This window comes from Oncorhynchus clarkii, chromosome 28 (genome assembly GCF_045791955.1).
Source record: "Oncorhynchus clarkii lewisi isolate Uvic-CL-2024 chromosome 28, UVic_Ocla_1.0, whole genome shotgun sequence".
In the NCBI taxonomy this organism is placed as follows: domain Eukaryota; kingdom Metazoa; phylum Chordata; class Actinopteri; order Salmoniformes; family Salmonidae; genus Oncorhynchus; species Oncorhynchus clarkii.
Window position 1 is genome coordinate 36,979,143 of NC_092174.1, and position 10,430 is coordinate 36,989,572.

The 10,430-nt window shown below is 44.0% G+C and overlaps 1 long non-coding RNA gene across 1 annotated transcript in view; it reads right to left on the reverse strand.

The window, feature by feature from the left end:
• The window catches only part of LOC139387284 (uncharacterized), a 46,349-nt gene extending 37,593 nt beyond the window's left edge, over nucleotides 1–8,756 (reverse strand). The window contains exon 1 of the long non-coding RNA XR_011629150.1: nucleotides 8,617–8,756. This is a non-coding gene — a long non-coding RNA (uncharacterized lncRNA). The remainder of the gene's footprint in view (nucleotides 1–8,616) is intronic.
• Nucleotides 8,757–10,430: the final 1,674 nt, after the last annotated feature.

A 10,430-nucleotide genomic window follows, 5' to 3' on the forward strand; every position in this document is an offset into this window, starting at 1 on the left:
CCTAGGGAGAGAAAGAGAGAGGGAAGGGCGGAGGAATGGTAGCCTAGGTAGAGAAAGAGAGAGGGAAGGGAGGAGGAATGGTAGCCTAGGGAGAGAAAGAGAGAGGGAAGGGCGGAGGAATGGTAGCCTAGGGAGAGAAAGATAGAGGGAAGGGAGGAGGAATGGTAGCCTAGGTAGAGAAAGATAGAGGGAAGGGAGGAGGAATGGTAGCCTAGGTAGAGAAAGAGAGAGGGAAGGGAGGAGGAATGGTAGCCTAGGTAGAGAAAGATAGAGGGAAGGGAGGAGGAATGGTAGCCTAGGTAGAGAAAGAGAGAGGGAAGGGAGGAGGAATGGTAGCCTAGGTAGAGAAAGAGAGAGGGAAGGGAGGAGGAATGGTAGCCTAGGGAGAGAAAGAGAGAGGGAAGGGCGGAGGAATGGTAGCCTAGGGAGAGAAAGAGAGAGAGGGAAGGAGATCGGCTAATAAGACATCTATAGGCTCAACTGAATATATTGATTGTCCTGTTATTTTTTATTTATTTTACTAGGCAAGTCAGTTAAGAACAAATTCTTATTTTCAATGACGTCCTAGGAACAGTGGGTTAACTGTCTGTTCAGGGGCAGAGCGACAGATTTGTACCTTCTCAGCTCTGGGATTTTAATTTGCAACCTTTCGGTTACTAGTCCAATGCTCTAAACACTAGGCTACCCTGCCGCCCCAATATGAGTTTGCAGAGTGAGTGAAGGAATATAATCTCAACAGACAGCTCACAGCTTTCCCCCAAAGTCTAAAAACCCCCAACAATAAATCACTACCATTGCAGTGACAAAACATAGTCTCCTCAATATATCGCTTTGTCTGTGGTTATAGGGGAGGTCGTTTATAGTGGTAGAGACCTTCTCACTCACTGGGGGGCTAGTTGTCTGTGGTTACAGGGGAGGTCGTTTATAGTGGTAGAGACCTTCTCACTCACTGGGGGGCTAATTGTCTGTGGTTATAGGGGAGGTCGTTTGTAGTGGTAGAGACCTTCTCACTCACTGGGGGGCTAGTTGTCTGTGGTTACAAGGGAGGTCGTTTATAGTGGTAGAGACCTTCTCACTCACTGGGGGGCTAATTGTCGGTGGTTACAGGGGAGGTAGTTTATAGTGGTAGAGACCTTCTCACTCATTGGGGGGCTAGTTGTCTGTGGTTACAGGGGAGGTCGTTTATAGTGGTAGAGACCTTCTCACTCACTGGGGGGCTAATTGTCGGTGGTTACAGGGGAGGTCGTTTATAGTGGTAGAGACCTTCTCACTCACTGGGGGGCTAGTTGTCTATGGTTACAGGGGAGGTCGTTTGTAGTGGTAGAGACCTTCTCACTCACTGGGGGGCTAATTGTCTGTGGTTATAGGGGAGGTCGTTTATAGTGGTAGAGACCTTCTCACTCACTGGGGGGCTAATTGTCTGTGGTTACAGGGGAGGTCGTTTGTAGTGGTAGAGACCTTCTCACTCACTGGGGGGCTAGTTGACTGTGGTTATAGGGGAGGTCATTTATAGTGGTAGAGACCTTCTCACTCACTGGGGGGCTAGTTGTCTGTGGTTACTGGGGAGGTCGTTTGTAGTGGTAGAGACCTTCTCACTCACTGGGGGGCTAATTGTCTGTGGTTATAGGGGAGGTCGTTTATAGTGGTAGAGACCTTCTCACTCACTGGGGGGCTAATTGTCTGTGGTTATAGGGGAGGTCGTTTGTAGTGGTAGAGACCTTCTCACTCACTGGGGGGCTAATTGTCTGTGGTTATAGGGGAGGTCGTTTATAGTGGTAGAGACCTTCTCACTCACTGGGGGGCTAATTGTCTGTGGTTATAGGGGAGGTCGTTTATAGTGGTAGAGACCTTCTCACTCACTGGGGGGCTAATTGTCTGTGGTTACAGGGGAGGTCGTTTGTAGTGGTAGAGGCCTTCTCACTCACTGGGGGGCTAATTGTCTGTGGTTATAGGGGAGGTCGTTTATAGTGGTAGAGACCTTCTCACTCACTGGGGGGCTAATTGTCGGTGGTTACAGGGGAGGTAGTTTATAGTGGTAGAGACCTTCTCACTCACTGGGGGGCTAATTGTCTGTGGTTACAGGGGAGGTCGTTTATAGTGGTAGAGACCTTCTCACTCACTGGGGGGCTAATTGTCGGTGGTTACAGGGGAGGTAGTTTATAGTGGTAGAGACCTTCTCACTCACTGGGGGGCTAGTTGTCTGTGGTTACAGGGGAGGTTGTTTGTAGTGGTAGAGACCTTCTCACTCACTGGGGGGCTAATTGTCTGTGGTTATAGGGGAGGTCGTTTATAGTGGTAGAGACCTTCTCACTCACTGGGGGGCTAATTGTCTGTGGTTATAGGGGAGGTTGTTTGTAGTGGTAGAGACCTTCTCACTCACTGGGGGGCTAATTGTCTGTGGTTATAGGGGAGGTCGTTTATAGTGGTAGAGACCTTCTCACTCACTGGGGGGCTAATTGTCTGTGGTTATAGGGGAGGTCGTTTATAGTGGTAGAGACCTTCTCAATCACTGGGGGGCTAATTGTCTGTGGTTACAGGGGAGGTCGTTTGTAGTGGTAGAGGCCTTCTCACTCACTGGGGGGCTAATTGTCTGTGGTTATAGGGGAGGTCGTTTATAGTGGTAGAGACCTTCTCACTCACTGGGGGGCTAGTTGTCTGTGGTTACAGGGGAGGTCGTTTGTAGTGGTAGAGACCTTCTCACTCACTGGGGGGCTAATTGTCTGTGGTTATAGGGGAGGTCGTTTATAGTGGTAGAGACCTTCTCACTCACTGGGGGGCTAATTGTCTGTGGTTATAGGGGAGGTCGTTTATAGTGGTAGAGACCTTCTCACTCACTGGGGGGCTAATTGTCTGTGGTTACAGGGGAGGTCGTTTGTAGTGGTAGAGGCCTTCTCACTCACTGGGGGGCTAATTGTCTGTGGTTATAGGGGAGGTCGTTTATAGTGGTAGAGACCGTCTCACTCACTGGGGGGCTAGTTGTCTGTGGTTACAGGGGAGGTCGTTTGTAGTGGTAGAGACCTTCTCACTCACTGGGGGGCTAATTGTCTGTGGTTATAGGGGAGGTCGTTTATAGTGGTAGAGACCTTCTCACTCACTGGGGGGCTAGTTGTCTGTGGTTACAGGGGAGGTCGTTTGTAGTGGTAGAGACCTTCTCACTCACTGGGGGGCTAATTGTCTGTGGTTACAGGGGAGGTAGTTTATAGTGGTAGAGGCCTTCTCACTCACTGGGGGGCTAGTTGTCTGTGGTTACAGGGGACATAGCTTAGAGTAGAGACCTTCTTACTCACTGGGGGGCTAAAAGACCCCTGTGGTTGGAAGGGGGGGGGGGGGTCAGCTTTGTCCTGTAGTAAAGGATTACAATGGTAGAACTCCTTCAACCTACCCTGGAGGAGCAGTAAACCAAGAGGAACGAGAGGGGAGAGCAGACGGATATAGCTAACTCAATTAAAACATGTTAAACACGACATAAAAACAAGAGGAAGCAAGAGAATGAGAGAAAAGAACAAAATAAGAAAGAGAAAGGGAGAAGAAGGGAAGGCAAATCTGGGCAAAGTGGATATCTGTCTGTATTTCTATCTTTTTTGTCTGTCTCCATTTTGATTGACGTTTACAATCTCAGACCAGGCAGACAGACCAGGCAGACAGACCAGGCAGGCAGGCAGATCAGGCAGGCAGACCAGGCAGGCAGGTATGCTCTCTGGCTTCTTTTTCATTTCCCTACTTCCCCCTTCACTCATCTCTCCCCCCCATCTCCTCTCATCAGCTCTCCTCTCCACACCCATTCTGTTTTCAGTTTATATCCGTCTCTCCTTCAGTATATGGTCTTATAGCTGCAGTGGTTATAGGAATTCAGAGGGGACGTCAGCTGCAGTTCAGAAGTGGCGCATGTAAGACATTGTTAATCTACACTTCAAATACAAACAACACAGTATATACCCTATTATATAATTGTCAAAGACTCCAGCCACCCCAGTCGTAGACTTCTCACTGCTACCACATGGCAAGCTGTACCGAAGCTCCAGGTCTAGGTCCAAGAGGCTTCTCAACAGCTTCTACCCCCAAGCCATAAGACTCCTGAACATCTGATCAAATGGCTACCCAGACTATTTGCATTGCCCACCTCTTTTATTTTTGAAACTGCATTGTTGGTTAGGGGCTTGTAAGTAAGCATTTCACTGTAAGGTCTGTTGTTGTGGAGCCTGTTGTTTTCGGCGCATGTGACTAATACAATTTTATTTGATATGTAGTACGGTAAAAGTCTGTCTCTCTCTCTTCACTCCTGTCCCTTCAAAGGGTAAAGATGAGAGAGTGAGAGGAGAGAGTGTATTCTATTCAAACAGCAGGGTTTAAACTCCACGAACAAACCCAATAAACAGACTATACATCACCTCACAATACTCCCACTGCCTGCGGCACAGATCCTCTCCATACGCACACTGACGCTCACAATACGTCTTTACACAGAGCTAATTAGGAGGAGGTGCCCCTCTCTATTCTCCACCTCTGTCTGAATACCAGGGCAGGGGAGAGGAGAGGAGAGGAGAGGAGAGGAGAGGAGAGGAGAGGAGAGGAGAGGAGAGGAGAGGAGAGGAGAGGAGAGGAGAGGAGAGGAGAGGGATGAGTGCTTAATAACTGTTCACTCAAAGGACTGGAAGGCTTGTGTCTTTTAATTTTGCGGAACGTAAAGCGGGATAGTTAATCGTGTCAAGTGGGGAGCAATATTAGTGTGACACAGCTCAGAGTAGCATGGATGCAGCCGAGGACGGCGGCAGGAGTGATTTGAGTGCGGCACCGTTCTGGGTAGTGCACAGGCAGTGAGAGAAAGAAGAAGGAGAAAACTGTGTGTGTCAGGGCTCTGGGTGTCGATGCCACTGCAACGAACAGTAAGACAAGACCACAGTAACCATTTTTGCCATCTATATAACGGCTCACCTCAAACAATGAAACCAGTGGTAGAATATGTGTGGACTGTATGAATATGTCAACAATATTAGGTAGCTTTTAAAAGCCTAAAACATTTTAAGGTGATATCCTCTAATAACTAACTATTTTGTTACAAATCGTGACTAAACATTTTAAATGTGCTCTGATATGAGAGTGAACACGCAGCTGCGACAACATTCTGAAGACTTCCTGAAATGCTCTCTCCCTCGCTCTCATATCTTTATTGTTATCACAGAGCCTGGCGATAGAATACTTGCATGAATCAAAGATGGTATTTTGTATTCTGTGTGTATAGCTGAATACTAAAATGTCCCCTTTCCCTTTCACACCCATGCCCCCATTATTAGGACCGGAATCACACTGAGAGTCCGCCTGCAAGACATTCCTCTAAAGTTGTCATGTCTTCCACCCACCCACCCACCCACCCACCCACCCACTGACCCCCATTCTCTCCTTGTTTAAATGTGCTGTCTTTTGTGTTTTCTCCCAAAGCATTCTAGGTGTCACACAGCCAAGCTCAAGGCTATGAGTCTGAGTTTGTCTGCAGGGGGTGCAGAGTGTGGGTGGGAATATAACAGCTATCAACACAACGTAATACAACACAACCGTAACTAACCATCTCTCTAGAGCATCATAACATCCTGAATGTAATAATATGTGACCGGCTATATCACTATCTGAACGATTCAAAAATGTGTCTAAACAAATCCTGAAATATATGTTCCATTGCAAAATGCATTACATAACAATATTTTAAAACAGAGATGCAGTACTTGTGCAGCTAAAATCAAGACTTTAAAAAGTGTTTTTGTTCTTCTGAGAGTGTAAGTTCAAGTTGAAATGAGGAATGATTTGTCTCCCCATCGAACCCAGTGGCCCCAAGTGAGGCTGCAGTGTGTTCTGGGAGAATGGCAGGTGTCTCCATGTCAGAGTGCCTCCCAGACAGCTCATTCATTTGCACAACTTTTATACATGAATGTTTTTCTCTGCGTGTTTGTATGCATGTGTGTGTATATATTAGCGATGGGACTTGACCCTAGCGAGCTGAACTACTGTTTTGCGTCTTGCTGGGCGTGGGAAAAAGACGAGACCTCTTTTCACAGCTGCTCTGGTGGATGGGCCATACCAATGGGGCCCCTACCACTACCCCCCTGTCCCCCTGTACCCCATGCCCCCCCCCCCCCCCCCCCCCCCCCCGTCTGTCTCCCCCGTTTCTCTCTCCCATTCAGTCTACAGCCGGCTGCCTTTCAAAACCTGCCACGAACCCCCCTACCCTTCCCTCCTCCATCCACCCCTCCCACCCCCACACACTCCTCTCATTATTCCAGCCCTAGTTTGCATAGAAATACCAGAGCTTTCTCTCCTCTCTCTCTCTGCTCTTAGGGCCTGAAGCCCCTCAACCACACAAACTATACATGTGTAAATTTGACTTGCAGGCCTTTGTATCGCCTTCCCTAGATTAATATTGTTTCTCTGTCATTTCACTCACAGACCTTCTTGTGAGACAATTGGGGAATTTTCATAATATATTTTGTTATGGTTGAAAATAGGAAAAAGCCAACAAATGAACTAAAGGTCTGTGATTGTTTCTGATGTTTATTAATGCACTCCACATACATTAGTTCCCCTGTCATGACACACACACACTCACATATACACACACACACACACACATACACACACACACACACACACACACACACACACACACACACACACACACACACATACACACACACACACACACACACACACACACACCACCACCACCACCACCACTGCATTCATTTGCAGAGATGTTACTCAAATCAGACTGCATAATGCTCAGGGCATAATTTACATCCACGTTTGAGAGCAGCGCACAGAGAAGTCTTTGCATACGGTAATATAAAAGCTTGGGAAAGTCTAGGCAAGTCAAAGACCCTCTCAAGACATTTCACTGAGCTAGCCTCCAACTGAACGCCCCAAGGTTGGAAGCCATGATGATTTGACCTTGCTTTGGACCTGGCCTTCTTGTTTAGGTACTCTTTGTCATTTCTTTAAGTACATCTTTAAATATTCAATGTTTGTGAAGGTAGGTCTTAAAACGGGTCTTTACTCTAACATAAGCATCAACAAAAATACTGCCATATTTCTAAAAATGACATCTAAGAATTAAAAGTGTCCTAGAAAATATGACTATTCCTTAAGAAAAAGTGAACAAAATATTAACAGATCGGGGTTACATGAATAGAAAGCGGAACAGAGAAAGAATGAGAAAAAGAGGTGAGGGGGGGTGGCTTGCTTAGGAATTAGGGGTGAAACAGACAGAGCCACCAGAACAGCCTTTCCACATGAGCAGTCCCAAACCCAGGATGAGCCCCTGCTCACTTAAAGAGATAAGGCACCGCAGCAAAGGCTCTCAAATATGGATTAGACACCCAACTCCCCTGCACCTTAGCTATAGCAAGCCACTTGATCACAGTATTTTAAAAGGATAAAAAGAAGTGTGTGTCTCTGAGTAAAATAGAGAGAGAACAAGAATGTAGAATGTGAAAAATGAAAACATTTCAGAGGATAAAGGAATAAACTAAATTATATTTGGAGTTGGTATTCAGTTTGTTCAAAATAATATTTAGGAAGTGTGTGGTTTGAGGAACAGTAACGTTGAACCGACCCTTGCAGCCTCACCCTAACTCAAACATTAGACAGCAAAATAATAGTACATTTGGCTTGGACTGCAAATACTGTATAGGCCTATATTAATTACTAAAAGTGTATTTATTTTTACAATCTAAATACATGTCCTCATGACCTGAGGCTGTGAACATTTTGAAATGAAATATTTTACAATTAAAAAATTAACTATGTTAACTATTAACTATGTATTTCAAATTGTTTTAATTATTAGATATGGTATTTGGAAAACTACCATGCTGTCTAAGTTGTATGAAGTATCTATCCATGGTCTCTGTCCTCAACACACACAACACACACAGCTTAGGGTTCTTACATACAGATCTACTTTGATCACTGTTTTCGCAGATCATTTTCCTGCTCAGCAGGAAATGCTAATTGTAGTGTATTCAAGGTTTAAAATGGCTTCTAAAGTTTCTAATTTCCACTTTAAATTGAATGACTTGGTTTGCCCTGTCGGAAAATGTATCAACCCCTAGAAAAATGTCAATGAATTATAATCCACATAATAATTCACATTTCCTGTTGCTCCAGGATTATGTGCCTGCTGTGAGAAGCAGGGTGAAATTAAGACATGTAGCACCTTCCCAAAACCCAAGATGACCTATCGACTGAGACAAAATTACCGCCACTAGTAAAACAAACACATCTCAATAATGGACTAACTTCCACTCCCTTTCTCTCATTTATTTCCGCACAATAGAAAACTATTCTGTACCAGAACACAACACTGGGGATGACTGCATTAGCTAGTAGCTACACCACGGTACCTAATATACAAGCAAGAGCATCATATGCATACGTCTCAGACTTCTCAATTGATGTATATACGGTTTGAGGACCAACGTTTTAACTACTCGTTTTAACTACTGCCGTACTCTTAGGGCCAACTTGTTAAGTATTTGCACCCGTGAAGAACGAAAGGTAAACTGAATATTAAGTGAAAGGATATGTGGAATATGATATATTTTATGTTTTTATCTGTAGTATTGTTACCTGTAAATTGGTGGTTGATCCTTGTAGGTTTGACCTGGGCCATCCTCCTCCCAGTCCCTGGTATCTGAGGCCTCAAGGTAACATGAGATGCCATCTTGTTTTCTGACAGGTGCACCTTCCAGTATGTACAATCACTTTTTCTTCTTCCTGAAATAAACAATTATTGAGAGACATGATGGGTTACAATGCTGTTGATCAAAATATCAACCATTATTAACTGTTATTAACCATTATCAACCATTATAACCGTATAAAGGATATCGGAGAATACAAATTAGGATATAGCAAGCACACCTAGGCCTGAGTTTTCAAAAAGACAAATGACGTTAATTATTTTGAGTATATTAACCTTAAAAATCATACAATTATAGCATGTATTGTATCAACTGAAAACACATGTCATTGATCAATTCTGAAGTTTTGCTTGTGTCTCTGTGTTCCGTTGCTCTACTGCTACTTTTCTAGTAGTCAACTAGAGATTGAGGAAGAGTCTGTGTAGATCATTTCAAATCATCCAAACATCAGCCAAGAAGACTCCTACTCTTCTTCCTACATTCTCATTCCAATTCAAGGCCAAACTTTCAACAACCCAGAAGTATACATCAAAGATTGAGCTATGTGTCACTCATCCTCCAAATAGAATGTGGGCTATGACACGTCACTCACAGCCAAAGATAGATCCTTATTTATGATCATTCTAAGAATGGTATAAATAGAACAGAAACTATTCTGTACTGTGTTACGTTGTTCAATTCTAGAACAATCTCCTCAGAATGACTATTCAAACTCACTTTGAACTTGGTCTGAAATACTGTACTGTACGCATTATGAACAACCAACGTCTACTTCAGGAACTTCAACAGAATAAACATTATTATGCCTCAAATACACACCTCCAGCAGTTAACTGTCACCAGTTACATGCAATCATTATCAGTAAATATAGATGGAATCGTGAGGAAAACATTATAGGCTACATAACATGTTGAGAACCTGTCACTGACCAGCTATATGAATTAGTTTCATTACTTCTCCACACAAGGGCAACACAACCGTGATACTGAGATCAAAATACTATTTTGGAGCTGAATAGAGAAGATTGATCTATTTCTTTCTTACAGTAAAAAGTACATACACTCTGTTCTTCTGACGTGGTGAGAGGGATTTACATAAATTCTGTGTATACAGTAAACAAAATACAGGAACCTGTTTTGTGTGCATTCAAATGAACACTCCTTCTCACCCTACATAGAGGCCTGTGTCTCTCCTAACAATATGTATGTGGCTGTAGCCAACAACATGAATCTGCTATCACTCAGTTCTTGACAGGTAAAACCTAAAGTTTGAAGATGGCAGAACGACTGTTGTTACGGCTAATACCAAATCAAATCGTATTAGTCACATGCGCCAAATACAACAGGTGTAGAGACCTTACAGTGAAATGTTTACTTACGAGCCCCTAACCAACAATGCAGTTTAAAAAAAAATATATATATATATATATATATATATATATATATAAAATATATATATAATACGGATAAGAATAAGAAATAAAAGTAACAAGTAATTAAAGAGCAGCAGTAAAATAACAATAGTGAGACCATATACAGGGGGGTACCGGTATAGAGTGACTGTGCGTGGGCACCGGTTAGTTGAGGTAATATGTACATGTGGGCAGAGTTATTAAAGTGACTATGCATAGATGATAACAACATAGAGTAGCAGCGGTGTAAAGGGGGGGGGTGGGGGGGCAATGCAAATAGTCTGGATAGCCATTTGATTAGGTGTTCAGGAGTCTTATGGCTTGGGGGT